At 37.2% G+C, this 17,697-nt stretch overlaps 1 pseudogene; it reads left to right on the top strand.

Moving 5' to 3' along the window:
* Nucleotides 1-5,733: 5,733 nt before the first annotated feature.
* On the top strand, nt 5,734-5,833 carry LOC112135925 (U6 spliceosomal RNA; annotated as a pseudogene).
* The last annotated feature ends 11,864 nt before the right edge of the window (nt 5,834-17,697 follow it).

Genomic DNA, 17,697 nt, shown 5'->3' with positions numbered 1-17,697 from the left:
CAAATTAATAATTTAATCAATAAATTATTAACAGTAATTTAATTATTAGATTATTAATTTATATCATTTTAATTGAATTATTAAATAATGATTTAATGTCTATTAAATTAATATATGTAATTAAAAGTTAATTGTGATTTAATACAAATATATCTTCTGAGTTAACGACGAGATGTACATGCATTTAACTTCAAGCGTCTTACTTAAACATCTGATATTAACTAGCTACAAATTGGTTAATAAAAAATAAAATGAGTAGCTCTAATATCTGAATTTTCATAAGTAATTCAGATATAATTGTTAATAAATTAGATAATTATTGATAAAATAAATGTTTATAAATGAAGTTTTCATATAACTGAAAATCTTAACATTACCTTAAGTTAAGTTAAATATTAGGTATTCATTAAATGTCTGGGTAATACTCAAATAAGTTAAAAAATTTAAACAAATTGTTAAATAAGTTCCTTCTAGCATCTTAAATTTTATCAAAAGACTAATAGTATCTAGGTTTTCAATCAAAATATAAATTTTAGAAGGTAATTTTGTATGAAAAAAACTTACATAATAATTTTCTGTTGTAAGATAAAACGATTGGTTGTCCCAAAAGAAAAAGTAAAACCAAAAATTATAAGACTAAGACCGGAAGTTTTAAAAAATTATAAAAGATCTAAGCAAGTTAAAGAAGAGTTATGGAAGACAGGTCTTATAAAAGAGGTTTTATGTGTGATTGAGTTGGGTGAGATGAGAAAAATATACTTATGCATTTTTCTAAAAAGTAAATATTGATATCAAGGGTGCGCTGATACTTGACCAGAATCTGATCCTCAATATTTGAAACTACAAGGTTTTCTTAAAATATGTATATGCTTTTCTGTTCTCACTCATAGATGGGAATTGAACAATGAGAACACATGGACACAGGAAGGGGAACATCACACTCTGGGGACTGTTGTGGGGTGGGGGGAGGGGGGAGGGATAGCATTAGGAGATATACCTAATGCTAAATGGCGAGTTAATGGGTGCAGCACACCAGTATGGCACATGTATACATATGTAACTAACCTGCACATTGTGCACATGTACCCTAAAACTTAAAGTATAATAATAAAAAAAGAAAAAAATATGTATATGCTTTTCATAAAATTGCAAGAGGTTTGATTTATAGTCACAAAATCTGTGTCTTTAACAGCCTTATTCTAAACCACAGTGTCTGTTTCAGCCATTTTTTTCCTGGAGATCTATTTAATTTCCCTAGTTACAGGTTAAACATGCTCTCCTATTCATTTACATAATAATTTCACTTCTTGAAATAAAATTTTCCTTTCCAAATTTCTCAGATTTATATCCCAGTGGTTCAACTTTTGCTGTACCTTACTGCACGTGATTTGCAGGCATACATCACTACCTTAGGTTTTAATAACATCGAGAACCTTGAGAAGGCCTTTTTGTTTTGTTGTCCACTCCAGTAACTCTTTTCCTCTGGTTCTAACTCTGCTGTTATGTCCTGACAGTAAAATACTTACCATGAAGGCCTAGAAAAGCAGTGTTTTCCTTCAATATAATTTGATTTTGTACTCTTTGCTTTTCTTGACATATCTGATTGTTGCACTTACAATGTTAGACACATTGTTCCTGTGTCTGATTAAATTCAAGTCCTTTTCATCAGGTTCAACTTCCAGATTATCTAAATGAACATTCTGTAAGGAGAAACAATTACACTGCAAAAGATATTACTTTACCCTTTTGGTAGCTGGCTTAAAATAAAAAGATTTTACATTTCATCAAAATAAATTTTGTGTTGTCTTTATTAGGTTTGTAATTGCTTAAAAAACTGAGCTTTAAAATGATTAAGATTTTTACATCCATGTAACTTTCTATATTGCTGTTGAAGTCTTTTGATTATCACTCTGGTTAAATAAATTATTATTTTACAGTGACCTGTGCTTCTGTTTTGATCAAGTGGTTTTTAAATTGATACATAATATTTATACACATTTATGCGATGCATGTGATATTTTGTTAGATGAATAGAATATATGATTAAGTTAGGGTATTCAGGGTATCCATCCCCTTCAATGTTCATTATTCCTATGGGTTGAGAACATGTCAAGTCCTCTTTTCTAGATACATTGAAATATACAATACACTGTTGTTAACTATAGCCAACCTACTCTGCTACAGAACATTAGAACTTATTTCTTCATCTGATTATATAGCTATACTCATTAAACGGTGTCTCTTCATCCCCTATGCCCAACACATGATTCCAAGCCTCTGGTAACAATCATTCTACTCTCCACTTCCTTTGGATCAACTTTTTAGATTCCACATATGAGTGAGAACATAAAATATTTGTTTTTCTGTGCCTGGCTTATTTTACCATAATGACCTCTAGTTCCATTTATGTCCCTGCAAAAGACATAATTTTATTCTTTTTCATGGCTGAATATTACTTAATTGTGTATATACAGCAAATTTTCTTTATCCATTCATCCACTGGTGGAAACTTAGGTTAATCCTCTATCCTGGCTATTATGAATAGTGTCAAAATGAACAAGGAGGTGCATGTATCCCTTTAATATACTGATTCTTCCGTTTGGATAAATACCAAATAGTGGGATTGCTGGATTGTAAGGCAGTCCTATTTTTTAATTTTTTGAGAAATCTCCATACTATTTTCCATAATGGCTGCAATAATTTACATTCCCACCAACAGTTTATAAGAGATCCTTTTTCTCCATATCCTCACCAGCTGGTGTTATTTTTTTGGCTTTTTAATAAAAGACTTTCTAAATGGGGCAAGATGATATCTCACTGTGGTTTTAATTTGCATTTCTCTGATGATTAGTGATGTTGAACATTTTTTTACATACCTATTGGCCATTTGTTTGTCTTCTTTTCAGAAATGTCTATTCATGTCATTTGCTGTTTCGTAATGTGATTACATGTTTTTTGCTGTTGAGTTTCTTGTATATTCTATTAGTCCCGTGTGAGATGAATAGTCTGCAAACATTTTCTCCCATTCTACAGGTTGTCTCTTTACTGACTGATTCCTTTGCTGTGAAAAAAAAATTAGTTTAATATAGTCCCATTTAAACATATTTGGTTTTGTTGCCTTTGCTTTCCAGGTCTTAGCCAGAAAAATCTTTGCCTAAACCAATGCCCTCGAGTGTTTCTGCAATGTTTTCTTGTAGCCATTTTAAAGTTGTAGGTCTTATGTTTAAGTCTTTAATCTATTTTGAGCTTATTTTCACATCTATTTTAAGCTTATTTTCACTATGATGAGTTATAGGTGTAGTTTCATTTTTCTGCGTGAAATGATCTAGTTTTTCTGTGAGAGATATCTAGTTTTCCCAGCACTATTTATTGAATAGGCTGTTTATTCCCCAATATATGTTTTTGGCATCTTTGTCAAAAATCAGTTGACTGTATAAAAAATGAATTTATTTCTGGATTCTTTATTCTGTTCCATTGGTCTATGTGCCTGTTTTTATATCAATACCATGCGATTTTTGTTACTACATCCTTGTAATGTATTTTGAAGTTAGGTAGTGCAGTGTCTCCAGCTTTGTTCTTCTTGCTTAAGATTCCTTTTGCTATTCAGACTCCTTTTTGGTTCCATACAAATTCTGGGACTGCTTTTTCTATTTCCTTGAAAAATTACATTGATATTTTGATAGTGATTGTATTGAATCTGTGATTTGCAGGGTCATTTTAACAATATGAGTTCCTCTAGTCCATAAGCATGAGATGTATTTTCATTTGTTTGGGTAATCTTCAAATTCTTTCATCAGTGTTTTGTAGTTTTCCTTATAGAACTCCTTAACCTCCTTGGTTAAATTTACTCCCAGTTATTTTATTTTTTTGCAGCTATTGTAAATGGGGTGGCTTTTTAAATTGCTTTTCAGATAGTTCATTTTTGTTGTATACAAATGCTACTGATAATGGTATGTTGGTTTCGTATTCTGGAATTTTACTGAATTTATCAGATTGAAGAGGTTTTTTTTATTGAGTTGTATAGGTTTTTCTTTATAATATTGTATCATCTGTAAAGAGGGACAATTTGACTTTCTCTTTTCCAGTTTGGATGCCTTTTTGTTTTTGTCTCTTACTTAAATGCTCTAGTTAGGACTTCCAGTGCTGTGTTGAATATGAGTGGCTAAAGTGGACATCCTTGTTTTAGTTCTTAGAGGAAATGTTCTCAGCTTTTCCTGATTCATTATGATGTCAGCTGTGAATTAGTTATACATGGCCTTTATTGTGTTGAAGTATATTCTTTCTGTATCTAGTTTGATGAGAGTTTTTATCATGAAGGGATGTTGAATTTTATCAAATGCTTTTTTTGTATGTCTATTGAGATAATAATATGGGTTTCATTCTTCATTCTGTTAAAGTGAAGTATCACGTTTATTGATTTGTGTATGTCAAACCATCCTTGCATCCTGGGATAAATTTCATTTGATCATATTGCATTATTGTTTTGATATGCTCTTGAATTTGATTGGCTAGTAGTTTGTTTGGGATATTTTTGTCTATGGTTCATCAGGGATACTGACTTGTACTTTTCTCTCTCTTCCTTATTTTTGGACTTGTCTGGATTCAGAGTCACAGAAACACCTCATAGAATGAGTCAGAAATAATTCCTTCCCTTTCAATTTTTTTGGAATAGTTTGAGAAGGACTAGTGTTAGTTCTTCTTTAAATATTTGGTATAATTCAGCAGTGAAGCCATCCAGTCCTGGGTTTTTCTTTGTTGGAAGACTTTTTATTACTGATTCAATCTTCTTACTTGTTATTTCTTTAATTAGGTTTTCTAGTTCTTCCTGATTCTACCTTGGTAGGTTGTTTGAGTCCAGGAATTTATCCATTTTCTTCTAGGCTTTCCAGTTTGTTAACATATAGTTGTTCACAATACTCTCTAGTGATAGTTTGTATTTCTGTGATATAAGTTGTAATGTTTCCTATTTTTGTGTCTGATTTTTGTTTATTTAGATCTTTTCTCTTTTTTCTTGGTTATTCTAGCTAGCAGTTTATCAGTTTTGTTTATCTTCTCCAGAAATTAACTTTTCATTTTGTTGTTTCTCTGTATTGTTGTTTTTCTAGTCTCTTTTTTATTTATTTCTGTTTTGATCTTTATTATCTCGTTCCTTTTACTATATTTGGGTTTGGTTCTTTTCTAATTTCTTAAGGTGCATTGTTAGATTGTTTGTTTGAAATCTTTCTACTTTTTGATGTAGGCACTTATTGAAACAAACTTCCCTCTTACTACTGCTTTTCCTGCACCCATAGGTTCTGGTATGTTGTGTTTTCATTTTTGTTATTTTCAAGAATTTTTAAAAAAGTTTTCTTCTAAATTTCTTCATTGGCCCAGTGATCATTCAGGAGCACGTTCTTTAATGTCCATGTGTTTGTGCATTTTTTTTTTTTTTAGACAGTGTCTCACTCTGTCACCAGGCTGGAGTGAGGTGGCACAATCTCAGCTCACAGCAACCTCTGCCTCACAGGTTCAAGTGATTCTCTTGCCTCAGCCTCCTGAGTAGCTGGGACTACAGGTGCGTGCCACCATGCCCAGCTAATTTTTGTATTTTGTATTTTTAGTAGAGACAGGGTTTCACCATCTTGGCCAGGATGGTCCCAATCTCCTGACCTAGAGATCCGCCCGCCTCAGCCTCCCAAAGTGCTGGGATGGGCCACCGTGTCCGGCGTTTGTACAGTTTTTAAAGTTCTTCTTGTGCTTGCCTCAGCAGCATATATACTAAAATTGGAACAATACAGAGATTAGCAAGAGCCCTGAGCAAGGATGACCTACAAATTAGTGGTTTCCTTTTCTTCAATTAAAAAATAAAGTTTTTTTATTAATAATTTATAGTTTTATTTCATGTGAGCTCAGAAAACACTTCATAAAATTTTGATTTTTAAATATTTTTTGAGATTTGTTTTGTGGCCTAACATATGTTCCATCCTGGAGAATGCTTTATGTGCTGATGAGAAGAATATGTCTTTTGCAGCTGTTGGGTAAAATGTTCTGTAAATATCTGTTAGGTCCATTTGGTCTAAAGTATAGTTTAAATCCAATGTTTCTTTGCTTATTTTTTGACTAGATAATCAGTCCAATGCTGAGAATAGGGTGTTGAAGCCCAACTATTTCTGTGTTAGTGTCTATCTCTCCCATTAGATCTAATAATATTTGCTTTATATGTGTGGGGACTCCATGTTCGGTGCATATATATGTGTGTGTATATATATATATATACATATATATATATATTTTTTGTGAGATGAAGTCTCCATCTGTTGCCCAGGCTGTTGTGCAGTAACGCGATCTTGGCTCACTGCAACCTCCATCTCCCAGGTTCAAGTGATTCTCCTGCCTCAGTCTCCTAAATAACTGAAATTACAGGCATGCTGTAATCCTGGCTATTTTTTTTTTCTTTTTCTTTCTTTTTATTTTTTTTTTTTGTATTTTTGGTAGAGACAAGGTTTCACCATGTTGACCAGGCTGGTCTCAAACTACTGACCTCAAGTGATCCACCCGCCTCAGCCTCCCAAAGTGCTGGGATTACAGGAGTGAGCCAATGCACTTGGCCTTATATTTATGCTTATTTTGATCCCTTTATTATTATATAGGAATCTTATTTGTCTCTTTTTACTTTTTTTGACTTAAAGTGTGTGTTTATCTGATGTAAATAAAGCAATCCCTGCTCACTTTTGGTTTTCATTCGCATAGTCTTTTTTTCCCATCCTTTTACTGTCAGTCTATGTGTCTTTACAAATGAGGTAAATTTCTTATAAGCAGTATACAGTTAGGTCATTTTAAAAATCCATACAGCCAGTCCATATATTCTAAGTGGAAAGATTTGTCTATTTACATTCAAGGTTATTATTGATATGTGAGGAGTTATTCCTTTCATTTTGTTAATTATTTTCCGGTTATTTTGTATGTCATTGTTTCTTTTATTCTGTCTGCTTATTTATCATTGTGGATTGGTGGTTTTCCGTAGTGATTATTCTTTCTTTTCTTTCTCATTGTGTCTTTGCAATGCCAGTGAATTTTATAATTTTGTGTGTTTTCTTGGTGGTAACTATCATCCTTTTGCTTCCAGTCGTAAGACCTCCTTAAGCATATTTTGTAGTGCTAGTCTAATGATGATGATTTTCCAACATTTTTGCTTGTCTGGAAAAAAAAATGTTATTTCTACTTCATTTACAAAGAACTTTGTTCAATAAAATATTCTTCACTGGCGGTTTTCTTTCTCTTAGCACTTTGGATATATCATTCCATTCTCTCTTGATCAGTAAGGTTTTGCTTCTGCTAAGAATTCTGCTGTAGTCCAATGGGGGTTCCCTTATAAGTAACTAGCTGCTTTTCTGTTGCTGTTTTTAGAATTCCCTTTTTTCAGAGTTGACTATAATATGCCATGGGGAAAATATTTTCAAGTAGTATCTTTGGGGGCATCTATGAACTTCCTATACCTCAATGTCTAAATCTCTTGCTAGACTAAGTAAAATTTAAGCTATTATTTTGTTAAATAAGTTTTCTATTCATTTGGTATTCTCTTCACCTTCTGGAACACCAAAAATTTGAATATTCAGTCACTTAATGGTGCCCCATATGTCATATAGGCTTTGTTCATTATTTTTAATTTTTTTTCCTTGTTCTATGTCCTAACTGGGTTATTTCAAAAGACTTATTTTAAAGTTGTCAAATTCTTTGTTCTGCTTTATCTAGTTTATCATTGAATTCTTGAATTTTTTTTTCATGTCATTCAGTGAATTCTTCAGTTCCAGGATTTACGCTTCATTCCTTTTTATGAAATTCTCTTTGGTGAATTTCTCATTTATATCCTGAATTTGTTTTTATTTGTTTGTATTTTAAAATCTATATTACCTTGTGTCTAACTGCACTACTTTAATATCATTATTGTGAATTCTTTTTCTGGCATTCATAAATTTCTTTTTCAGTTGTATCTGTTGCTGGAGAATTATTGTGTTTTTTTGGAGGTTTCACATGCCCTTGTTTGTTCATGTTTCTTGTGCCCTTACATTAATATATGTGTATCTGATGTAACAATAGTTCCTTCCAATATTTCAGTCTGGCTTTTGTAGGGGGAGATTTTTTTGAAGGTGTATTTATGGTGTCGGCTAGGTAGGGCACTTTGGCTTTGATTCTGAGTGCATGCAATACTGTAGTCTCCGCATGATTTCTTTGTTGTAAGCAGCATCTAAAGTGTCTGTGGTTTCCTCACTGATTTAGGGTGTGATTGTTAGTGGAGGCTGTGGTGAGGTTTTTCTAGGGACAAGGATGCCAGGTGGGCCAGTCCTCAGACCTCAGGGGTGGCAGCAGTGGGCCTATCATGCCTGTCTTTGTGTCCCGGGTCAGCATCTGGTGTTAGCCAGATGAATTGGGCCAATTTTTGGTCCTCCAGCTGGTTTTGTTGAATTCCTGAAGTGGCAGCTGTGGGCCAGGTGGGTGGGCAAGCCTTTGACCCTTAAGCAGTGCGCATGGCCTGGGCAATGGCAGTAGCAGTGGTGGAATAATCCTCTGGCCTCCAAGCGGCCTTCGTTGGGTTATAAATGGCTGCAAAAGGCCGGGTGCGGTGACTCACACCTGCTATCCCAGCATTTTGGGAGGCCGAGGCAGGCAGATCACCTGATGTCGGGCGTTTGAGACCAGCCTGACCAACATGGAGAACCCAGTCTCTACTAAAAATACAAAATTAGCCAGGCGTGGTGGCACATGCCTGTAATCCCAGCTACTCAGGAAGCTGAGGCAGGAGAATTGCTTGAACCCGGGAGGCAGAGGTTGCAGTGACCCGAGATCAAGTCATTGTCCTCCAGCCTGGGCAACAAGTGCGAAACTCCATCTCAAAAAAAAAAAAATTAATTAAAAAAAATAAGTGGCTGCAATAAGCTGGTGGACTATTCCCCAGGGCCCCAAGAAGTACATGTGAGCGGGTGCCAGCTATGGTGGTAGTGGCAGGCTGGGCAGTTCCATCCCTGGGCTGCCAGGGGAGTGTACAGGAGCCAAGAATGATGGCCAGGTTGTAACGATTCACGGGCCCCTGAATGCTATGCTCAGGCACTGACCATGACAATGCCAGGCCAGGCAGGCCGTTCCTCAGGACTCCTATTGCTGTGCGTGGGTACAGGCTATTGTGAATAGGGACAAGGTTATTCCCAGGTCCCTAGCTAAGTACTTGGTTGATGGCAACAGTGGCAGAGGTTGGAGGAGGAACTTTGCCCTCAGGGCACATATAAGTGCATTTCAGCCCTATTGCTGGGGGGCTCAGGGTTGCTGTCACCGGTAGCAGCTGGAGACAAGAGGCTGGGTAGTGTATGCTTCCGACCCCTCGTAGTGGAAGCAACAACAGCAGGAATGGGGGGATCCAGTCTTCGGGGCAAATGCGAATGTGCAGCAGCTCTTCTACTTAGGAGGACAGGGTTATTGTTATGACAGTAACCCTAGCCAGGAGAGAATCAGGCTCTGGTGAGATGTATTTTGGTTCCCTTTGTCTTAGAGCAGCCACCCCAGTGCATTGTGCCACCAGTTCCTTGGTGTGTAGGACACTGTGTGCAAGAGTGTTGAGGACCTTGCTGTGCTGCAGAGCACACCAGTGTTGTGCCACTGCAGCCCTTCAGCTGGATGTGGGGAGGGAGTGTCAGTGGGGTTTCAGGGATGTGGAGATTGAGGGGCTGTTAGGCCCATGGGTGAGATGCAGTCTGGTGGAGTTGAGCTCTCATAATTATGCTATACTGCAGCTGCTTAGGTCTCTGTTAGTATGGGGGACCTAGACTGGGGTCTGTCTCTGGAGCAATGTCTGAAGCTCCAGAAAGCTCTCTGTGTTAGTCTCAGGGCTGGCAACCATCACTGAGTTCTCCCATGGCAAGGATTCCAGGAGTCTACATTGGGAATGTGGATCACTGGGAATCTGTCACTTACTCTTTCTCTGCTCTGGAGAGCCTCTCTGGCTTCCTAGCCAATCTTGGCGGGGAAGACTCCCTCTTCTTCCTTGCCTTAGGTGTTTCCCATCAATTTGCTGTTGAACTACGGTGTTCTCTCTTAGGTGCTCCCTTCAAAGTGTGATTATCTATTTGATATTTTGCTTCTTTGTGGAGCTGGTGGGTGCCAGATGCCTGTACTCAGCCATCTTGAAGCCCCACTATCTGATCAACTGTTTTGAGCCTTTTAACATCTTTAACAAACTTCCTCAAAATGAAATCATAAATTAAATCTTTTTGACCTACAATCACTTTTGGGATTCTCCAGGTGGGTCCCTGAAAAGCCTTAAAAGATATAACTCTCATCTTGTAGAAATGTTAAATAATTATGCTTATTAGATAAATCATATAGAAAACACTGTCAAACAATAAGTGATACTAGATCATCTTTTAGTTACATTTATAAATATATTATTGTTATAAATATTTTTCAAAAATTGTATAAATTCATAAATACCTAATATTCTAGCCGTCATAATTCTGGCTGTTATTTTTAAATGCCATCTATAATACAAGTAACTTAATTTTCTTGTCAATTATAAACTTTCCTCAGGTTTTTAACCATGACGATTCTAATTGTTTTCTTCTACAGTTTTAAATTCTTCTCTAAAAACATTCATAATCAGATTCATAAAAGACCCCAACAAGTACTCATAGATACAGGTTTCTGATACATTTAAGATTAATAGACTAAATAAAAATTTCCAAAACTCTAATAAATTAAATAGTAAATTTATGAAATTACTAATGAAGATCAAGCAGAAATAAAGTTGATTACATAAAATTAAATAACTGATAATGTTTTTATGACATTTATTTAAAAGGTTGTTGGTCCTTTACTCAAATGTTTTGTCTTTCAGGTGTAAAGAAATTTTCTCTCTTGAGCTATCTATAATTTATGGTAATTTGATAAAATATACTTTTGTGAAAAAGGATAAAACCATTTGGCATTTTTCCTCCTTACTTGATTCCTTCAAAATTTAAAATGTACTTTTTAGTATTCTTATGGCAATATGGTTATTTATGTAAAGTTATTTCCATAAGTCCAATAAAATTCTGCTCTCTCCTAATAGCAGAATACAATTAAAAACATTGGTTACATTACTAAGGTTTTGACTAAAATTTCATATTTAACAATATACATAACATGCTTAACTTTGAAGGTTCACAGCCTTACAATGAGTAAATAAAAACTGTTACTTCCTAAAAGCCCCAAAGACCTTAATACTATAGATAAAATCTAAAGTTTGCCTTGGTTTGGCTTTCCAGCCTCAAGAGGCTTTAAAATCTGATATTTCTGTATAATTGATGTAGAAAAGAAGTTAAGTTTCTGGGAAAAAAGCTAGAATACACCTGTTATTAGATCATAACTCTGTACATTATTTCTGAGTTCTTGTTATTCATCTCCAGACTAGACAAGGCCATATATTATTCTACATTCCTCCAATTCAACTTTATTGCATCAAAGTACTAAAATGAGAACTTCTCTGTTCCCAAAGCCCAATAAGATGAAACTAGATAAGTTTTAAAAAACACATCTTATGCCTAATGTGTGGATCACACAAAAAGTTTACCAAACCACCTGATGCCATAATCAGAGACATTCAAACTACAAACCAGGATGAAAAGTTGATTTTTTTTCGTGCTGTCATCAGCTTTTCCTAAGACATTGGAACAAAACCCCGCATCATGAGGCTACTACCCTTTTCCTCCTTAAGGTTTTTCATTTGGCAAGATAACAGGGTAATTAAAATTTCACAATTAGTAACTGTTTTAGATAAGTTGACAAAACTTGACCTAAGAAATCCTTTTAGTAAACCCAGTGAATATCTTTGACAATATTCCTAACACAACTTTTTCTTCAGATTGTATTAGCAGTCTCTTTTATAAAGGCGATATTCTCTGGTTTAATTCAACCCAGTCATAAAATGCTACTCAGTGACTACAAACAGGTTTCAGATCTTTGGATTTGTCTAGTTTGTTGCCCCTTAGGCTTGGGGTCTTAATTCAAAATCATTGTACAAACTAAATGTGTTATATTGTGGTTAATTATTTTTATATTATGATTTTTAAGCTTTATTCTTATCTCCTATTTAATTGTTATGAAGCCATCTTCCCCAATGAAACATTGGCCCGATGCTTTGAGATGATTACTGATGCCAATGAAAGTATTAAAATAGTCTATAAAACTTGATGCTAGACTCCAAACAAACTTTTTTTTCTTTTGATCTTTTTGTTAAGCAAATATGGGCCAGATCCCTGATAGAGGCTTCCATATCTTCCTCTCATGTGAGACAGAGACAACCAAGACAGGCCTATCCTGGTACCAGAGGGAATTAAGCCTAACTTCAAAATGGTTGACTAACAATGCTTTCAGAAAGAGATCTTGATCAAAAGAGAAAAATGCAAAAGTTGATCATACAAATTAGGTCATTTTGTCATACTCAAGCAAAGCAGAGTAAACAGGCCAGAAAAAAAAAAAAAGACACTCAGGGCACAATACCATTGCTCCAAAAATGTAATTTTCTACAAGCCTGGCTGCCAAAACTGCTTGTTGTAACCTAAAACCAGTTTTTCCAATAGCTACTAAAATAACCTACTGTGATTCTAAGACTAGTTTCACCTACGACTGTCATTCACCAATCAGAACTTGCCAGCTGCCCAAAATTTTACTAGTGCCAATGCACCTTCTTCACATAACATTTCTCCTTTCAATAAAACCTCCAACCTTCTGTTTGTTCTTTGGATATACCTAAGACTACCCAGTTGGTATATATGCCCCAATTTACAATTCTTACTTTCTAATCAAAACATTTTAAACTTAGAGATTCATCTCTATATTTTATTTGACTTTGACAAATCCCGTGACAGGTGATAGTTTTATAAAGTGAAGCAAGGTATCACACTGAAGTTAGGCTCCTACCCTCCCACAGAGACTGGGAAATATGGGCTCTATCATGCTTGAGGATTACATTTCAAAGAGATGGTCCCAGGTCCTTTAGGAAGACATTCCCAGGTTATAAAATCTGTCAGAGGATTTTTAAAAGATTGATATGTCAAAAGGGCAGAGTAAGAATTTACAATTATAAGTTTGCTAAAGTAGATGCTCTAAGAAAAGGGAGGTTAGGGACCTAGAATTGAGAAGAAACCTGTTTAGAATGTAACCTCAAGGCCAGGCACAGTGGCTCACGCTTGTAATCCCAGCACTTTGGGAGGCTGAGGCATCCAGATTGCTTGAGTCCAGGAGTTCAAGACCAGTTTGGGCAACATGGCAAAACTCCGTCTCTACAAAAAATACAAAACTTAGACAGGCATACTGGTGCATGCCTGCAATTCCAGCTACTTGGGAAGCTGAGGCAGGAGGATCATTTGAGCCCAGGATGCAGAGGTTGCAATGAGCTGAGATCATGCCATTGCACTCCAGCCTAGGCGACAGAGTGAGACCCTGTCTCAAAAAAAAAAAAAGAATTAGAACACTGGCAAGATGGCCAAATAGGAACAGGTCCAGTCTGCACCTCCCAGCAAGATCGACGCAGAAGGTGGGTGATTTCTGCATTTCCAACTGAGGTACCCAGTTCATCTCACTGGGACTGGTTGGACAGTGGGTGCAGCCCAAGGAGGCTGAGCTGAAGCAGGGTGGTGAGTCACCTCAACCAGGAAGTGCAAGGGGTCAGGGAACTCCCTCTCCTAGCCAAGGGAAGCCATTAGGGACTGTACCATGCACTCTGGCCCAGATACTGAGCTTTTCCCATGGTCTTTGCAACCCGCAGACCAGGAGATTCCCTCCAGTGCCTACACCCACCAGGGCCCTGGGTTTCCAGCACAAAACTGAGCGGCCATTTGGGCAGACACCAAGATAGCTGCAGGAGTTTTTTCTTTCATACCCCAGTGGTGCCTGGAACGCCAGTGAAACAGAACTATTCACTCCCCTGGAAAGTGGACTGAAGCAAGGGAGCCAAGTGGACTGGCTCGGTGGGTCCCACTACCACAGAGCACAGCAAACTAAGATCCACTGGCTTGAAATTCTCCACGGCCAGCACAGTAGTCTAAGATCGACCTGGGATGCTCGAGCTTGGTGGGGGAAGGAGCGTCTGCCATTGCTGAGGCTTGGGTAGGTGGTTTTACCTTCACAGTGTAAACAATGCTACCAGGAAGTTCAAACTGGGTGGATCCTACTGCAGTTCAGCAAGGCCTCTGAAGCCAGACTGCCTCTCTAGATTCCCTCTTCTCTGGGCAGGGCATCTCTGAAAAAATGGCAGCAGCCCCAGTCAGGAACTTATAGTTAAAACTCCCAGCTCCCCGGGACAGAGCACCTGGGGGATGGGGCGGTTGTGGGCCCAGCTACTTGGGAAGCTGAGGCCCTCTGAAGAGGGCAGCAGATCTCCCAGCACAGCGTTCAAGCTCTGATAAGGGACAGAATGCCTCCTTATGGTCCCTGACCCCCATGTATCCTGACTGGGAGATACCTCCCAGTAGGGGCCGACAGACACCTCATACAGGAGAGCTCTGGCTGGCATATGGCAGGTGCTCCTCTGGGACAAAGCTTCCAGAGGAAAAAGAGGCAGCAATCTTTGCTGTTCTGCAGCCTCTGCCAGTGATACCCAGGCAAACAGGATCTGGAGTGGATCTCCAGTAACCTCTAGCAAACCTGCAGCAGAGGGCCTGACTGTTAGAAGGAAAACTAACAAACAGAAAGGAATAGCATCAACATCAACAAAAGGACGTCCACTCAGAGAACCCCTCTGAAGGTCACCAACTTCAAAGACCAAAGGTAGATAAATCCACAAAGATAGGGAGAAACCACTGCAAAAAGGCTGAAAATTCCAAAAACCAGAATGCCTCTCCTCCTCCAAAGGATCACAACTCCTCACCAGCAAGGGAACAAAACTGGATGGAGAATGAGTTTGATGAATTGACAGAAGTAGGCTTCAGAAGGTGGGTAATAACAAACTCCTCCGAGCTAAAGGAGACAGAAGTAGGCTTCAGAAGGTGGGTAATAACAAATTCCTCTGAGCTAAAGGAGCATGTTCTAACCCAATGCAAGGAAGCTAAGAATCTTGAAAAAAGGTTAAGTGAATTGCTAACTAGAATAACCAGTTTAGAGAAGAACATAAATGACTGATGGAGCTGAAAAACACAGCGTGAGAACTTCGTGAAGCATGCACAAGTATCAATAGCCAGATCAATCAAGTGGAAGAAAGGATATCGGACATTGAAGATCAGCTCAATGAAATAAAGTGAGAAGACAAGATTAGAGAAAAAAGAGTGAAAAGAAACTAACAAAGCATCCAAGAAATATGGGACTACATGAAAAGACCAAACCTATGTTTGATTTATGTACCTGAAAGTGATGAGGAGAATGGAGCCTAGTTGGAAAACACTCTTCAGGATATTGTCCAGGAGAATTTTCCCAACCTATCAAGGCAGGCCAACATTCAAATTCAGGAAATACAGAGAACACCACAAAGATACTCCTCGAGAAGAGCAACCCCAAGACACATAATCATAAGATTCACCAAGGTTGAAATGAAGGAAAAAATGTTACAGGAAGCCAGAGAGGAAGGTCAGGTTACCCACAAAGAAAAGCTCATCAGACTAACAGTGGATCCTTCAGCAGAAACCCTACAAACCAGAAGAGTAGTGGGGGCCAATATGCAACATTTTTAAAGAAAAGAATTTTCAATCCAGAATTTCATAGCCAGCCAAACTAAGCTTCATAAGTGAAAGAGAAATAAAATCCTTTACAGACAAGCAAATGCTGAGAGATTTTGTCACCACCAGGCCTGCCTTACAAGAGCTCCTGAGGGAAGCACACTAAACATGAAAAGGAACAACCAATACCAACCACTGCAAAAAACATGCCAAATTGCAAAAACCATCATCACTATGAAGATATTGCATCAACTAATGGGCAAAACAACCAGTTAGCATCATAATGGCTGGATCAAATTCACATATAATGATATTAATCTTATATGTAAATGGCCAAAATGCCCCGATTAAAAGACACAGACTGGCAAATTGGATAAAGAGTCAAGACCCATCAGTGTGCTGTATTCAGGAGACCTATTGAATGTGCAAAGACATACATAGGCTCAAAATAAAGTGATGGAGGAATATTTCCCAAGCAAATGGAAAGCAAAAAATAAATAAATAAATAAATAAATAATGAAATAAAATTTAAAAAAGCAGGGGTTGCAAACCTAGTCTCTGATGAAACAGACTTTAAACCAACAAAGATAGAAAGAGACAAAGAAGGGCATTACATAATGATAAAGGGATCAATTCAACAAGAAGAGCTAACTATCCTAAATATACATGCACCCAATACAGGAGCACCCAGATTCATAAAGCAAGTCCTTAGAGACCTAGAAAGAGACTTAGACTCCCACACAATAATAGCGGGAGACTTTAACACCCCACTGTCAATATTAGAAAGATCAACAAGACAGAAAATTAACAAGGATATCCAGGACTTGAACTAAGCTCTAGACCAAGCAAACCTAACAGACATCTACAGAACTCTCCACCCCAAATCAACAGAATATACATTCTTCTCAGCTCCACATGGCACTTATTCTAAAACTGACAACATAATTGGAAGTAAAACACTCCTCAACCAATGCAAAAGAACTGAAATCATAACAAACAGTCACTCAGACCACAGTGCAATCAAATTAGAACTCAGGAACAAAAAACCCACTCAAAACTGCACAACTACATGGAAACTGACCAACCTGCTCCTGAATGACTACTGGGTACATAACAAAATGAAGGCAGAAATAAAGATGTTCTTTGAAACCAATGAGAACAAAGATACAATATACCAGAATGTCTGGGACACATTTAAAGCAGTGTGTAGAGGGAAATTTACAGCACTAAATGCCCACAAGAGAAAGCAGGAAAGATCTAAAATTGACACCCTAACATCACAATTAAAAGAACTAGAGAAGCAAGAGCAAACAAATTCAAAAGCTAGCAGAAGACAAGAAATAACTAAGATTAGAACAGAACTGAAGGAGATGGAGACACGAAAAACCCTTCAAAAAATCAATGAATCCAGCAGCTGGTTTTTGAAAAGATCAACAAAATAGACTGCTAACAAGACTAATAAAGAAGAAAAGAGAGAAGAATCAAATAGATGCAATAAAAAATGATAAAGGGGATACCACCACTGATCCCACAGTAATACAAACTATGATCAGAGAATGCTATAAACACCTCTATGCAAATAAACTAGAAAATCTAGAAGAAATGGATAAATTCCTAGACACATACACCCTCCCAAGACTAAACTAGGAAGAAGTCGAATCCCTGAATAAACCAATAACAGGTTCTGAAATTGAGGCAGTAATTAATAGCCTAACAACCGAAAAAAGCCCAGGACCAGATGGATTCACAGCTGAATTCTACCAGAGGTACAAAGAGGAGCTGGTACTATTGCTTCTGAAACTATTCCAAACAATAGAAAAAGAGGGAATCCTCCCTAACTCATTTTATGAGGCCAGCATCATCCTGATACCAAGACCTGGCAGAGACACAACAAAAAAGGAAATTTCAGGCCAATATCCCTGAAGAACATCAAAGTGAAAATCTTCAATAAAATACTGTCAAACAGAATCCAGCAGCACATCAAAAAGCTTATCCATCACAATCAAGACAGCTCCATCCCTGGGATGCAAGGTTGGTTCAACAT

Source organism: Pongo abelii, chromosome 10 (genome assembly GCF_028885655.2).
Source record: "Pongo abelii isolate AG06213 chromosome 10, NHGRI_mPonAbe1-v2.0_pri, whole genome shotgun sequence".
NCBI lineage: Eukaryota > Metazoa > Chordata > Mammalia > Primates > Hominidae > Pongo > Pongo abelii.
Note: the sequence above shows the minus strand (reverse complement) of the source record. Positions and strands in the feature narration are given on the sequence as shown.